We start from the raw sequence: 14,934 nt of genomic DNA, 5'->3' as shown, positions 1-14,934 counted from the left end.
CTGCGAGTTCACGCAAAGGTGGGAGGGGAACTAGGGCTGTGGGTTATGGAGGATTCTGAAAAACTAGGTCAGCTTGGAGCACGTGGCCTCCCACACCTCTCACTTCCCAGGGTGAATGGGCGAGTCCTTCTCTCCCCTTTGAAGTCACACAGGGAACATGGCCCTGGCTCCTCTGAGAGCCCAGCCCCCGAGACACCCCAGAGCCCCTCCTCTGCCATCGCGGGGAGGAGACTCCCACCATGCCAGGATCCCGTGCAGCTGTCTTCCACAGGCTGCACACTCCCTTCTGGGCTGTCCCCAGCCCTGGTGTCTCCACCCTCCTCGGGCTGTCCCCATGCCCTTTCCTCTACCCCCAGCCCCTGCTTTATGGGAAGGGAGGGCACCAGAGTCCACCCCTCCTGTGGGCTGTTCCCTAGCCTTGCCTCGAGCTTGCTTGGGTGCTCCCTTCCCACACTAGGCAGACTAGGCTCCTATGTTGCTACTGGTGACAAATGATTACTGGCCATGGCCTTCTGCTGGATAGAATCAGAACTGCTTCCAGGTTATCATTCACCCCACACTGCAAAGGGCTAAGGGGGATTCTCCCTCATGCTGCATGCGACGGAGCTGGGCTTTCTTGAAAAGGAGGAGCCAAGTTCTTTGCAGGCTGCCACCCTGAAATGTCAAGAGGCTGGGGTGTACAGCAAAGCGAAGGCCTTGGTGAAAGGGGAACAGACCCCAGCTCCCTTTCCTGTAACTTGAGACGCACAAAGAGGAGAAAATATTAATCCAATACCACAGGGCTCTGGAAGCCTGGACATAAAAACAGCTAAGCCCCTGAGAACAAAACCGAGAGCAGGGTTTGGTTTCCTCGGCCCCAGTTAAATCCAGTGACGTGCCATTGAGAGCAGAAAGCAATCACAACATTCAACAGAAAGACAACACAGCCTGGCTCTGGGGACAGATGAGCCAGAGCAGTCACCCTCGCACGCGTGGCCCTGGCCCAAGTCACTGTTTCAGCCACCGCGGGGGAATTGTTGGGAGAACCAGAACCCTAGCTCCTGGCCTGCTTTGGGGAGTCTGGATCTGGGTTCAGACAGCCCCGCTGGCGCAGAACCAGTTCTTACTGTTACAGTCTTGTGTTCGAAGAGCGCCCAATGGCTGCAGTTAGCAGTGAGGCCTCTATTGTGCAAACATTGACACCCCCTTTAAATTTAGCTCCAGATCCAAACCAGCTTTGCATGCGGAGGTCAGTCTCTACAGCCCAGTCAAAAGGTGCCATTATTCACTTTAACCACAGCAGCTACATTCCCAGAGACCCCTAGGTCACAGAGGTCTGCATACTCAGCCACTAACCGGCCTGGTCCCGATGGGTGAACCTGTGATACACCCTCCCCTCAGGGACAGGCCTTGCTTCATTTTCACAGGAGTGCTGGGGGCCCACAAGCCAAGAAATTTCAGGGGTCCAAAACCATCTGCTCCTTTAGAGAATCCCAGCCCTCAGTCAGCTCCACACACAAACCTGTCTCCATTTATTAGAGCTGCATTTAAAAGTCAGTTTAGTTTAGTTAAACTGGTGCAAACCCCAGTGTGGATGCTCTTAATTCGATTTAAACCCATTTCATACTGGTAAACGTCAACGTAAGTTAAACCGACACAGGCCAGTTTTAAAGCAACATAAGACCGTCCACACAGTGGTTTGCACCAGTTTAGCTACACTGGTCTGCAGCTTCAGTGTGTAGACAAGGCCAGGATGCAGAATCACTTCTAGGAGGAGGTTTTTCCAGGCATGCTTTGAGTTACCAAATGCCCTCAGATCTCACTGGCCTTGCAGAAATCACACAGCACCTTGCAGGATCAATCCCTCTAAAATCTACTCCCTTGGGGTCCCTCTTCTCTGCCCGACCACCTCTCACGGTGCGGCCCATCCCTGGTTTGCTAAGGCAGCACCAGTCCAGCAGACAGAAAGGAGAATTTCACAGATTGGTAAGTTAGCTGCTGGAAAGATTTATGCATTTTCCTATTGTTAAAATATTTTTAGCCTAAGCTCTGGATTTGTTTAAATGCTCACGTTTATAAAAGCAACTGCGTAAGGAGATGCGTTTTTATTACATGTTTGTGCTAAGTTCCTGGCTGGCCTCCCAGGGCGGCTGGGCTGGGGAATGTGTCTGTGGGCTGGATCGCTGGGTGATCCTTCCAGCGGTTCCAATCCACTGGCTCAGGAGGGCCCTACGCTGGATAAATAAATCATATTCTCGGTAAATAAGGAAAAGGCAAAATGAGGAACAGAGCGCAGGGTGGAGGGAAATGGAGAAGCCTCTAATATACAAGCTGCTAAATATACATCCAGGGTTAGAGGTTACATGGCTTTAACTGAGGGTGGAATTTAACCCTTAGCAAGTAAATAGGTCACGGCGTTTATTCTGTCTGCCGAGGAACCGTGTGTGTCCAAGCCAGATGTTTCCACTGTGCTGTGGGGCTTCCGATAGAGATACCACTCTGAGCACTAGCTACGGAGGAGAGGAAGGGTGGAGCAATGGTTAAGGCATTAACCTAGGACTCAGGAGACTGCCGTTCGGTTCCCACCTCTGCCATAGACTCTTCGGCAAATCACTGAGTCGCTATGACGCAGGTCCCCTCCTGGAGAATGGGAGCGTAACAGAATGCAGCCACCGCTGGGGTGGATTGAGGGCAACAATTTAATACAGGAAAAATGCAACATGCAGGGAGGGATTTAAAGAGGCAGAATTTAATTAGAACAGTTGGAATTTGGCCAGGACAGCAGCAGGGTTCATTCCCAGGAATACATAAGAACAGCCAGACTGGGTCAGACCAATGGTTGAACTAGGCCACTATCCTGTGTCAGAGGGAATTAACAGGGCAATCAGCAAGTGATCCACCCCCCTGTCATCCAGTTGCAGATTCTGGCAGTCAGAGGGTTAGGGATGCTCAAAGAAGGGGGCTGTGTCCCTGACCACCTTAGCTAATAGCTGTCAATGGACCTATCCTCCAGGAACTCAATTTCCTCTTTGAACTCAGTGATACTTTTGACCTTCACAACATCCCCTGGCGATGAGTTCCACAGGTTCACTGTGCTTTATGTGAAGAAATATTTCCTTCTGTTCGTTTAAACCTGAGGAGTATTCATTTCGATGGGTGACTCCTGGTTCTTGTGACATGCGAAGGGGTAAATAACAATTCCCTAGTCACTTTCCCCATGTCATGCTTGATTTTATCGACCTTTATCACATCCCGCCTCAGTCGTCTCTTTTCTAAGATGACCTGCCCCCGTCTTTTTAACCTCGCCTCCTATGGAAGCTGTTCCAGACCCTTCTGCACTTTTCCGAATTCTATCTTTTTTGAGATGGGGCGCCCAGAATCTCTAATGATTGTCTAACTAGGACGCAGGATAACTGAACTGAGCAACTCTCTTTGCCTCACCATTCTTCAGTTTTCCCGTCCCTAAAATGGGGTCAATACTTATCCGTTTCACGGGGGAGGAGATGGGATTTGAAGACTTACTAGCTAATCATAAGAGGCTTTGCAATTCTCAGAGGACAGAAATCCACCACAGAAATGCGATGTATCCAAGTATCAGGCTCCAAAGAACGGAAGCTTGGTGAGTCTGACTGCCAGGGGATGTTCCCAAGAGGATGCATGTGTCTGAAACCTGAGCACTAACAGCTGGGTGGCTAACAGGGACTCTGAACTCTTCACTGCCAGGGCATCAGTTCAAAGGTGGCCTAGGATCTGAAGGCATCGTGGCCTGATCGCCATCTGGTGCCTTCTGGCAAAGAGGGGCTAGTCTCACGGAGTTAGACGGAGACTAGTGACACAGGGAGGCGGTGTTGTCGAACAATAAGAGGCGGGATCAGGTTCATGTCTTCAGAAATCGTCACTAATTTAAGGTGCCTTTGGACACCTTAAGGAGGTCTGGCACACAAAAGTAATGGACTCTAAAATCTGGGCCACTAGCCCCCTGGCCCATTCTGCCACAGACTTGCCAGGCGCCCTTGGGCAAGTTACTTCCCGGTGCCTTCGTCTCCCCATCTGTGGGGAACGGCTAACAACACCCACCCGATTAAAGCACTTGGCAATCCCTGGATGGAAAGGCGAGCACATTGGTGCCAAGTCCTGTCCCTACTGCCATGGACAGCCGGGGCACAGGAGTGGTCTTGCTGCTAAGAGATGCCAAGGACTATGGCGCAGGGAATTCAAACTCCCCTGGCTTCTGGAAATGCAGGAGAGGCTGACTGATGGCACAGAGGGTCGGCCTCTGAGGGTCAGGCCAGGAGGCTCCTGTCTCTGGGACCAGCAGCTGCACAGAGGGATGCACACGAGCTTTTTGCGATAACCAGTCCCCAGGGAAAGCTGCGTACCCAGGAAGCTCGTCTGCAGTACAGGAAGCGTAGGGCAAAGAGAGGGTGCCAGTCCCAGCGGCTGCCTCTCTTACCCCTTTGGACCAGCACAAAAGTGCTGAAGTGCCGTTTGCAGACTGTGGTTCCTGGAGCGAATGGGCCCATGCAGGCAGGGTGGGCAGCTGCCGGGCTGGTTCCGAGTCACCCACACAAGCCACAGAGCAAGGAAGACAAGCCAGCAGAGGGACCCCGCCAACGGGCGCACCGTGACACCGCGTCGGATTTCCTGGCCCACTTTCACATGCTACCCAGCGTGTGCCAGGCAAGCAGCAGGTCGGGGAGTTCACTCACGTCGCTGCTTCTCCGAGCAAGCTGGGGAGTGTCAGTTCAGCGGCCAAGCGCACTTCCCGCCTGGTCAGGAATAATCTGTGAATGATGCATCAGGGGGTCCCAGCGGAGTTTCCTCCGAGCAAGAAGGACCCTGGCTGGGGAAATGGAAACATTCGTGTCTGCTGGCAGCAGCCCCAGAGTCGCACCGCCTCCGCCAGAGAAACCAAGGGAAAGATGATCTTGGAAGTGTGTTAATTTTGCGCCATCCTCACTCGTGCAGATGAATGAGAGTAAGGTGGAGCTGACTGGCTGACCCAGCAGGGGCTCCCGCGCTGGCCCCAGGTGTGAGGAGCCCAGCTCCCAGAGGGTGCTGAGCTCCCATTGACTTCACCTGGAGCTGCGGGTGCTCAGCGCCTCTGAGAATCAGGCCCACGGAGTCCAAAGCTGGGCAGCGCCCGTTAGCACCTTCAGAAGACGGAGGCCCTGCCTGGCTGCATGTGGGTATGGAACTCCTGGTCCCTGAGACAGCTAAAGCCTCCCGGCTTCTCCCCCTCCCAGGTCAGTTCCCTTGGGCGCGGCTCCCTCCACTTGTCTCCTTAGCCTGCCGCCAAGCCAGCGCCTCACCTGCGGGCTGCACGCTCTGCGGGGGAGCAGCAGGTTCTGGCTCTCCGCTCCCTGAGAGTCCCCAGCAGGGCGGGCGGGGAACCCACCGTGCACCTGAGAAGCCATTTGGTCCAGTTCCCGATCACTAGGTGCATCACGCTAGCCCCGAGAGGCCGCTGGGGGAGACCTGGGCTGGACGCTGCACTACACAGCACACCAAATGGTCCCTGCCCCTAGGCGCTCCCAGGTCAGGTCGATACGCACCATCGCCACCCTGGTTTACAGCTGGGGGTCTGCCCAAGGAAGCGGGGAGCAGGGCCAGGAGCTGAACCTAGCGCAGCACGAGCACTGGACTCTCAGAGCCTCTCTCAGGCATGACCCGAGGCTGCGTGTGCGGGAGCTTTGCGTGCTGGGTCTCCTGCCCCGGCTGCAGAACGGCGCCTCGAACAGCAGCGAGCGCTTACAGGCCAGCGAGAACCCAGCGTTAACACCCGTCATGGGCACAGGAAGAGGAAGATTTCAGGCAGCTTGGAGCTAAATCATCGCCGGGGGAGGGGGGTCTCTCAAGGCTGGCAGCAGAAGATACAAGCCAGCCTGAATTCCCTATGTTGCAGGTGGGCCTGGGACAAGTTGGCTGCTGGGTTTACTCTTAACCGGTTTAGAAGCCTCTCTCTCTCTCGGTCAGCGGTTTGTGCTCCCTGGGATGGCCGAATGCAGCAGGATCGGCTGGGTGGACGCCTGGCAAGCGAGGCAGCTGCCCCTGCCAGTCTCCTGTCTCTGCAGCATCACTGCTGTCATGCACGGACACCAGAGACCCATATCTTGGGAACCCCCCTCCCCCACCCCGTTGTCTTCAACGAGCTGGAGGCTGCAGCTGGCCAAGGGTGCCCTCAGCCCAGCCAAGTGGGTCTGCAGGACCTGGACTCCCGGACTCTATCTCCAGCTCTGGGAGGGGAACGGGGTCCAGTGGTTACAGCAAGAAGCCTGCAGGCCAGGCTTGCCTTCACCCCAAGCCCATCATTCCGCTTCACATTCTCCCCCATTTCACAGGCGGCAAAACTGAGGCAGGGAGCAGCAACATGGCTCCCCCGGAGTGAAGGGTTTCACCAGCAGAACCCAGAACAGAACCAGCTCCCTGCCTGAACCACTGGCCCCAGCCCCTCTGCAAGGTATCCGCCCTCCCCTCCCGGGCCTTGTGCATCCGCACCGCAGATGCCAGAGGCACCTGTGGTGGCTGCTCCGATTGCCAAGAACCAGGACACGCAAGAGCCCTGCCCGCTGCAGCTACAGCAGGCGAGGAGCGAGCCCAGCAGCAAGCCGGGCTGACGCCTGCAGGGCACGCACCGGCTAAGCGGGCAGGGTGCCATGGCTCAGGGGGCCTCTGTCCCCCTGGAGAAGCCCCCGGGACACGCATGGTGCAGGCGAAGGTGCAGCGAGGGCAGCGGAGAGCCACCTGGCGCTCTGCGGTCCTTGGGGCGGGGAGGAAGCCAGGCTCAGCAGCACAGCTGGTTCCAATCACCAGGGGCTTGGCCAGGAAGTGGCTGGGAGCGGGAGCTTGGCAGAGGCATGGATGGGGCCCACGGGGGCGTTGTCCGGCAGCCGCACACTGACATGGGGAGTCCTCCCCGGCGCGGGACGTCAGCGCTCTGGTGGTGCATGCTCGCGTCAGCCGGCAGCTGGCCTTACAAGAACATGCCAACTACCATATATAGGCACAATGGGGGGGGGGGGGACCTGTGTGCTCTGCGCTGGCTCAGGACATGGGGGTGGGCAGGGTCTTTGGTGGGATCCAAAAGTGACTCCCCTCCCCCCACACACCTGGGAAGTCTCATGCTCCGCTGTAATCAGACTGCAGAGAGAAGAGATTAACAGCTCCCACCTCGAATGCAGCATTTCCATTCCCTTCCCCCACCTCCCAGAACTAGGGATAGAACCCAGGAGTCCGAGCCCCCCCTGTCACGGAGTCCCTGGGCGATGCTCTGGAACTGCTCCCCATGAAGCCAGGCAGGACTCTGGGGAAGTCTCCTCTCTGGGAGCAGCCTGTCTCCAGGGCAAGAAGCTCACACAGCTTCCACCTTCCTGGGTCTGACCTCAGAGCATTCAGCATCCTCTGCCCCTCCGTGCGCTTCCCACAGCGAGTCCGCCCAGGCGGGGTCCTGGGGAAGCCAGAGGGTCCTGCCCCCCAACTCCGCAGTCAGACGTGACTCTCAGCCAGCCGTAAAACAGAGGTTTATTAGATGACAGGGACATGGTCTAACACAGAGCTTGCAGGTGCAGAGAACAGGACCCCTCAGCTGGGTCCATTTTGGGGGGCAGTGAGCCAGACAACCCTGTCTGCCCTTCACTCCACATCTCCAGCCAGCCCCAAACTGACTCCCCCTCCAGCCCCTCCTCCTCTGGGCTTTGTCCCTGTCCCGGGCCAGGAGGTCACCTGATTCCTTTGTTCTCCAGCCCTTTAGCTCTCACCTGGCAGGGGGGAAGGGCCCAGGCCATCAGTTGCCAGGAAACAGGGTGTCGGCCGTTCTCTGTGTCCAGACCCCTGCACACACCTGCCCTCTAGGGCTCTGCAACGATCATACACCCTTAAGTCTCTAGGGGGTGGGATAAGAACTGCATAGGGGAAACTGAGGCACCCCCACAATACTCAGAGGAAACATTAAGAACAGTCCCGCTTCGTCACACCCCTCCACACAGCTATCCCCTCCTAGAACTAGGGATAGAACCCAGGAGTCCAAGCCCCCGTCACCCCTGCGCCCTAACCACTAGGCCCCACTCATTTGCATTCTGTACTACAGGGGTCCAGGAGCTGGCAGGCACAAAGCTCTTGAAAAACCAACTCAATATTCAGGCAGGGGGCAGCCTCTCCCCTTTGTGGGCTCGGCCCATGGCAGCGAGGGTCCCCAGAGCGCGCTGCGCTCCAGTTTGACCAGAGAGGCTTTGCCTGCGAAGGGCCGCAGTCTCTCTCTGTGGAAGACCACAGGACACACGTCTGGCCTGCGCGACGGCACCTTGGAAGGGGCGCACCGCCCAGATCCCCGACGCCAGGACCTGTTCCCTGGGCAGCGCCCGGACGGACCCAGGGAGCCCGCGTAGGACGTCGCTTCGGCGGGTTCCATCCGGGGGCACTGGAGCAGGTTGGAGCAGGGGCGGGGCTGAGAGCCACTGACCCAAACTGCAAAGCCCAGGGCCGCTGCTGCACCCCCAGCCCCACCGCTCTGATCCCCTCCCGACGCTGCCGCGTACTGCGCTCCAAAGCCGCCATCCCCTCCCCTGCGCTCCCAGGAGAGGAGAGGCTGCTGCTGTCGCATGGCAGAGAAGGGTCACAGGATTCCCAGCTCGGGCTGGGGGGCTCCCCACTGGCAAGGCACCCCCACCCATCCCCTCACTTCCAGTGCCCCACTGCAGGGTGGGAGGTGAAGCGCTGGTGCCCCTCCTTAGCCCTGTCCCTCTGCTCCCCATAGCCAGGGCTCTGCCGCGGACCCCCCCTCGCATGTGCAGCGCTAGAGATGGGGGTGGAAAGAATGGGGAGCTGCCACCTCCCCTGCCCCACCCTAGGGACAAGCACGGTGGGCAGGCAGCAGCTACTGGAACCCCCGGCTGTTCCTTCCCTGCCCCGAAGTCTCTCGGGGGGTGGATCTGGCTCAGAGCCGTGGTTCTTCCCGGACACCGACACCAATGCAGCCGGCTGGAGCCCGCTTCTCTCTTTGGCGCTCAGCTCTGCCTAGCGAGACCCCGCGCACAGGACACGGCCGGGCCCCCGGTGCAGGCGGGAGGGGAGCGCGGAGCCAGCGCCTTCGGCTGCAAGTGATGGTACCGGCTCAGCGCTGCTGAGAAGCACATGACAGGCTTGGCGGGCAAGGCGGATACACCCAGCCACGGAGCCAGCAGCCGACGCAGCAGGGACGGGCCAAAGGGCGCCCGGGAGCAACGCTCTGCAAACACACAGCTGCTTGTCTAACAGCCTAGCCACCGACAGCTCCTGCCTCCGGGACCCAAGGGCCCGATCCTGCCACCCTGTAATGGTGGAGACCAGCCCGCACCGCCGCTGGCATTCGGGGGTGGGAGTCAGGTCCCAGCCTGGCTGGACCCGACAGGATCGGAACACGTTGGCAGGACTGCAAATGCGTCCCCGCAACTGCTACGGCCCCCGGGGGTCTGGCAGCCCGGTTCAGGGCCTCTGCTCAGCCCAGCTCCTGCAGGGCAGAACTGTCAGAGGAGTGACCGACCAGCTCCCCCCGTGCCTGTGTAGACGCTCCGAGCCCCTTGTCCTAAGCCCACTCGCCGCTGAGGATCCAACAGGGGAGCTGACTAATTCCCGCAGCCCCCCCGGGCAGTGAGCGTCCCCCCCCCCGCACAGACTGGGGCAAGGACAGGCGGTGAGACAAGAGCAGAGGTGGCAAGAGAACCCTGGGGCCCCAGTCTGGGCTCCCCGTGAACTCAACCCCCCCCCCAGTACGCAGCAGGGCTGCTCCGTGAGGGATGATCCAAACCCAGGCCCCGCCCACGTAAGGCCTGCCAGAGACCAGCTTTTCGTGCACAGCGGTTGTGGGTTTCCAAGCCGCCCTGGTAGGAAGCCCCGGGACAGCTCATGTTACAGTGCTAATGACAACACATATCTCCTGTGCCTTGGGCCAAGCTTCCCCATTTCACTGATGGGAAACAGGTAGAAAGTCAAGTAACTTGCTCAGGATCATGCAGCCAGTCAGCGGCCGGCCCGGGGATAGAACCCAGGAGTCCTGACTCCCAGCTCCCTCCAATGCAATGGCTAGATGCTTACTGGGTGGTCGCTGGCCTGCTGATCACAGGTTGACTCTGGCTGGGAGGCAGGGGAGACATGGCTCATGCCGGCTTTGCTCTGCCCTGCTGTACCTGGGCCAGCACTTTGCCAACCCCCCACTTTCTTTTTGCTTCACGTGGAACAATCTCGGGGCCTGGTGTAGCTGCTGGAACCCGGCTGAGCTGGCCCACAGTACAGTTTGTCTACGCCAGCGGTTCTCCCCCTGCGGGCCGCCTCTGGCCTAGTCAGCACACAGCTGCAGGCCAGGTGACATCCTCTGGGCCATTCAGGCAGTACAGAGATTGTGTAGATGCAGCCCACATAACGCAGACAGCTGCGTATGCGGCCCACAAAGGTACAGGGGTTAAGAACCACTGGTCCAGGGCTGGTCTACACTGGGGCTTTTTGCACTGATACAGCTGCACTGGTGCAAGCCCCTAGTGCAACGTGCTGCACCGGTGTGAAAAGGGGCTTGGAAACCAGCCCTCAGCCCCTGCGCTGGGGTTTGGTGCTTTGTAAATCACTGCCCCTGTTGCCTCCTGCCGGTGCACAGAAGGTCCCTATGAGGATGCGTATCCTGTTTCATGCCTTGTAACACTGGCTGGGCTTGCCACGTACTAATCCGCCTGGCTGGCAGCGAGCAGCAGCCGTGAAATCGGGGTCTCTGCCCTCATAAGGCAGGTACGTTTCTGGCACTCAGAGCCTGATCAGGTGTGGAGAGGCCCAAGGGGAGTCCACAGCTCCCCTAGTAGCCTGAGTCGGCTGGCACGAGGACACGTCCAGGGCAACGTGTGCAGCGGGCCGGGTGCCAGCCCTGTTACACTGCCACTTCCATAAGCAGCCAAGCTGCCTTGTACAGGCATAGGATGCCCAGCAGAGAGCACACACCTACCCCCCAGGGGGACGGGCTGCAGCCACCCTGGTTCAGGAGCGAATTAGCTTCCTGAAATGGCTCAGTGCCACAGCCCAACTCGCCCCGGCCTCCCTCCCCCGGGCACGGCTGGGGGGGCGTTAAACCAGAGGCTGGTGGTGCCACGTTCCCCTGCACTGCTCCTCAGCGCCGATTTGCTTCTCCTTGGGGCCCACCAGCGGGGAGGCAGGTAGGTGGCTGGGACGAGGGCACAGCAGGTGCTGAGACGGTCGCAGTCTAGGGCGCGGTGTCCTGCCACTTCCGTCAGCATGAAGGGTCGGCTGGATCCCAGGGGTCCAGAGGGAGAAATGCCGGATGCTGGACAGAGCGGGGAGTTTCCTCGGGTCATTTGGGTGCAGGGCTGGCAGCGACGGCTGCATTAGAAACGCCCCACAGATCACTGCCCCCACCCCCCGCCTGCCCCCCAACGGGCTGACAGGGGAGTTTAGTCTCCAGCCTGCGAACTCCTTGGCCTCACTGCTCAGCCAGCAAGGTGGGGGCGGGCGGGCAGTCGATGCCAACCATGCCAACTCTGCCGGGGGCTCCCTAGGCTGAGACCCACCAAGCTCATTCCATGCAGCATCATGATAACCCACAACCACTGCAACCAGTGACCCAAGGACAGGGGGCGCCGCAGCCCATTCCCTGACTCCCCCACCCCGAGCTGAATCTTTGCACAGGAAATAAAGTAAAATACAAAAGCAAATGCACAGAAAAAAAAATCTGGGGGCAGGAGGCTCAGTCCAGAAGGGGGCCAGGAAAGGGGGAAGAGACCCCCCCTCCCCAAGACAGCAGGTCCCATAGGTATAGGCTGGGGGGGATGAGGGGGAAGAATGGGATGAGACTTTCTGCCCCTCCCTCCCAGAAAGTATCCGCACAGGGTGACAATTGAGTGGGGGAGGGGGGAACTGATTCATCTGAAGTGCGACAATGGGGAGACAGAGATCCACTCCCCCAATACAGCACACAGACCCAGGTAACCCCAGCTTCCCTGCCAGCCCGCAGATGGGGGGGGGGGGGGGCACAGACCCAGCACAGTTCATGTCCCTGCTGTACAGACTTGGGTCTCAGAGCTGGGGGGCGGGGGGGCGCACACATGCACACCACGCCCCCACCCACACACCGGGTGCGCACACACACGGGGGGGGTACACACTTGGAGGGGGGCGCGCACACGCACCGGGGGGGGTACACACTTGGAGGGGGGCGCGCACACGCACCGGGGGGGGTACACACTTGGAGGGGGGCGCGCACACGCACGGAGGGGAGTACACACTTGGAGGGGGGCGCGCACACGCACGGGGGGGGTTACACACTTGGAGGGGGGCGCGCACACGCACGGAGGGGAGTACACACTTGGAGGGGGGCGCGCACACGCACCGGGGGGGTACACACTTGGAGGGGGGCGCGCACACGCACCGGGGGGGTACACACTTGGAGGGGGGCGCGCACACTCACACCCGGGGCTCCCTGCCCCCGGCGGTCACCTGCTCACTCGCCCGCCTCCGCCAGCTCCCGCTTCTCCGCCGCCTCCTGCCGGGGCGGGGCCCGCGAGCCCCCGGCCCCCCTGCCCAGCGCGGGGCGCCCCCAGCCGCTCCCCGCGCGCTCCACCCGGCGCGGCGCGGCTCGCGAGGCGGGGGCCCCGTGACGTCAGCCCGGCCTCAGCTGACGTCGCTGGAATCCCCAAGCCCGCCGCGCTAAAAATAGACACGGAGCCCGAAATAACCCCGCGCTGCGCGCGTTTCCCGGCCAGGGGAGGCGGGGCCCGGCCTGGGGCAGCCCGGGGGTGGAGGCCCCCCCAGCCCCCCTCCCTGCACGTGGCTGGCCTGACCTGGGGGAACCCCCAGCCCCCTCCCTGCGCGTGACTGCCTGACCTGGGGGAACCCCCAACCCCCTCCCTGCACGTGACTGCCTGACCTGGGGGAACCCCCAACCCCCTTCCCTGCACGTGACTGGCCTGACCTGGAGGGGGCCCAACCCCCTCCCTGCGCGTGACTGGCCTGACCTGGGGGGGCCCCAACCCCCCTCCCTGCACGTGGCTGGCCTGACCTGGGGGAACCCCCAGCCCCCTCCCTGCACGTGACTGGCCTGACCTGGGGGGGGCCCCAACCCCCCTCCCTGCACGTGGCTGGCCTGACCTGGGGGAACCCCCAGCCCCCTTCCCTGCACGTGACTGGCCTGACCTGGGGGGGCCCCAACCCCCCTCCCTGCACGTGGCTGGCCTGACCTGGGGGAACCCCCAGCCCCCTTCCCTGCACGTGACTGGCCTGACCTGGGGGAACCCCCAACCCCCTTCCCTGCACGTGACTGGCCTGACCTGGGGGGGGCCCCAACCCCGCTCCCTGCACGTGGCTGGCCTGACCTGGAGGGGGCCCAACCCCCTCCCTGCGCGTGACTGGCCTGACCTGGGGGGGCCCCCAGCCCCCCTCCCTGCACGTGACTGGCCTGACCTGGAGGGGGCCCAACCCCCTCCCTGCACGTGGCTGGCCTGACCTGGGGGAACCCCCAGCCCCCCTCCCTGCACGTGGCTGGCCTGACCTGGGGGGGCCCCCAGCCCCCCTCCCTGCACGTGACTGGCCTGACCTGGGGGAACCCCCAGCCCCCTCCCTGCACGTGGCTGGCCTGACCTGGGGGGACCCCCAGCTAGGGTGACCAGACAGCAAGTGTGAAAAATCGGGACGGGGGTGGGGGGTAATAGGAGCCTATACAAGAAAAAGACCCCAAAATGGGGACTGTCCCTATGAAATTGGGACATCTGGTCACCCTACCCCAGCCCTCCTCTCTGCACAGTGGCTGGCCTGACCCTGTGGGGGCCCCCACCCAGCGGGGCAGTCCCTGGCACCTGTGGGGCCAGATGGGGAGAAACCCCAGGGCAGCGGTGGGGGGGGAGGAGCCCTGTGCACTAGGGGGCTGTCACGGAGTCCCTGGGCGATACTCTGGAACTGCTCCCCATGAAGCCAGTCAGGACTCTGGGGCAGTCGCCTTTCTGTGAGCAGCCTGTCTTCAGGACACACAGCTCACCCAGCTTCCCCCTTCCTGGGTCTGACCTCGGAGCATTCAGCATCCTCTGCCCCTCCGTGCGCTTCCCCCAGCGAGTCCGCTCAGGCAGGGCTCCTGGGGAAGTCAGAGGGTCCTGCACCCCAACTTCGCAGTCAGACGTGACTCTCAGCCAGCCAGTAAAACAGAGGTTTATTAGATGACAGGAACATGGTCTAAAACAGAGCTTGCAGGTGCAGAGAACGGGACCCCTCAGCTGGGTCCATTTTGGGGGGGGGGGGCAGTGAGCCAGACAACCACGTCTGCACTTCACTCCATGTCCCAGCCAGCCCCAAACTGAAACTCCCTCCAGCCCCTCCTCCTCTGGGCTTTGTTCCTTTCCCGGGCCAGGAGGTCACCTGATTCCTTTGTTCTCCAACCCTTTAGCTCTCACCTTGCAGGGGGGAAGGGCCCAGGCCATCAGTTGCCAGGAAACAGGGTGTCGGCCATTCTCTGTGTCCAGACCCCTGCACACACCTGCCCCCCAGGGCTCTGCAATGATCATACACGCTTCTCCCACCCCCTAGATACTTAAGAACTGCATAGGGGAAACTGAGGCACCACCACAATATTCGGAGGAAACATTAAGAACAGTCCCACTTCGTCACATCTCTCCCCCCTTCGAGATCGAACTGAGCGGGGTCACTTTAGCCGGTGACCTGGGGAAGTTCGAAGCCACCAACGTTCCCATGGATGCCCCAGCATCTCTCCCATTCCTTGCTAGGAGTTACACCAGGCCCTTCCAGTTTCACGCCCTCCCTTAGGTCGGGGGTGGTCGATAGCACTCGCAGGCCGCATGTGGGAAGGTTTCTGTGACCCGTGCCCTTTGGCCACCCCAAAACCCCAGGGGGTCAAACTGGGATTGGGTCTTCTCCCCGACAAGCTGGCCATCACCTTCCGCTCCCACTGGGGGTCCGAGGGGCCTGGCCCCAGGAAACTCCA

This window comes from Chelonia mydas, chromosome 20 (genome assembly GCF_015237465.2).
Source record: "Chelonia mydas isolate rCheMyd1 chromosome 20, rCheMyd1.pri.v2, whole genome shotgun sequence".
Classification (NCBI taxonomy): domain Eukaryota; kingdom Metazoa; phylum Chordata; order Testudines; family Cheloniidae; genus Chelonia; species Chelonia mydas.
Note: the sequence above shows the minus strand (reverse complement) of the source record.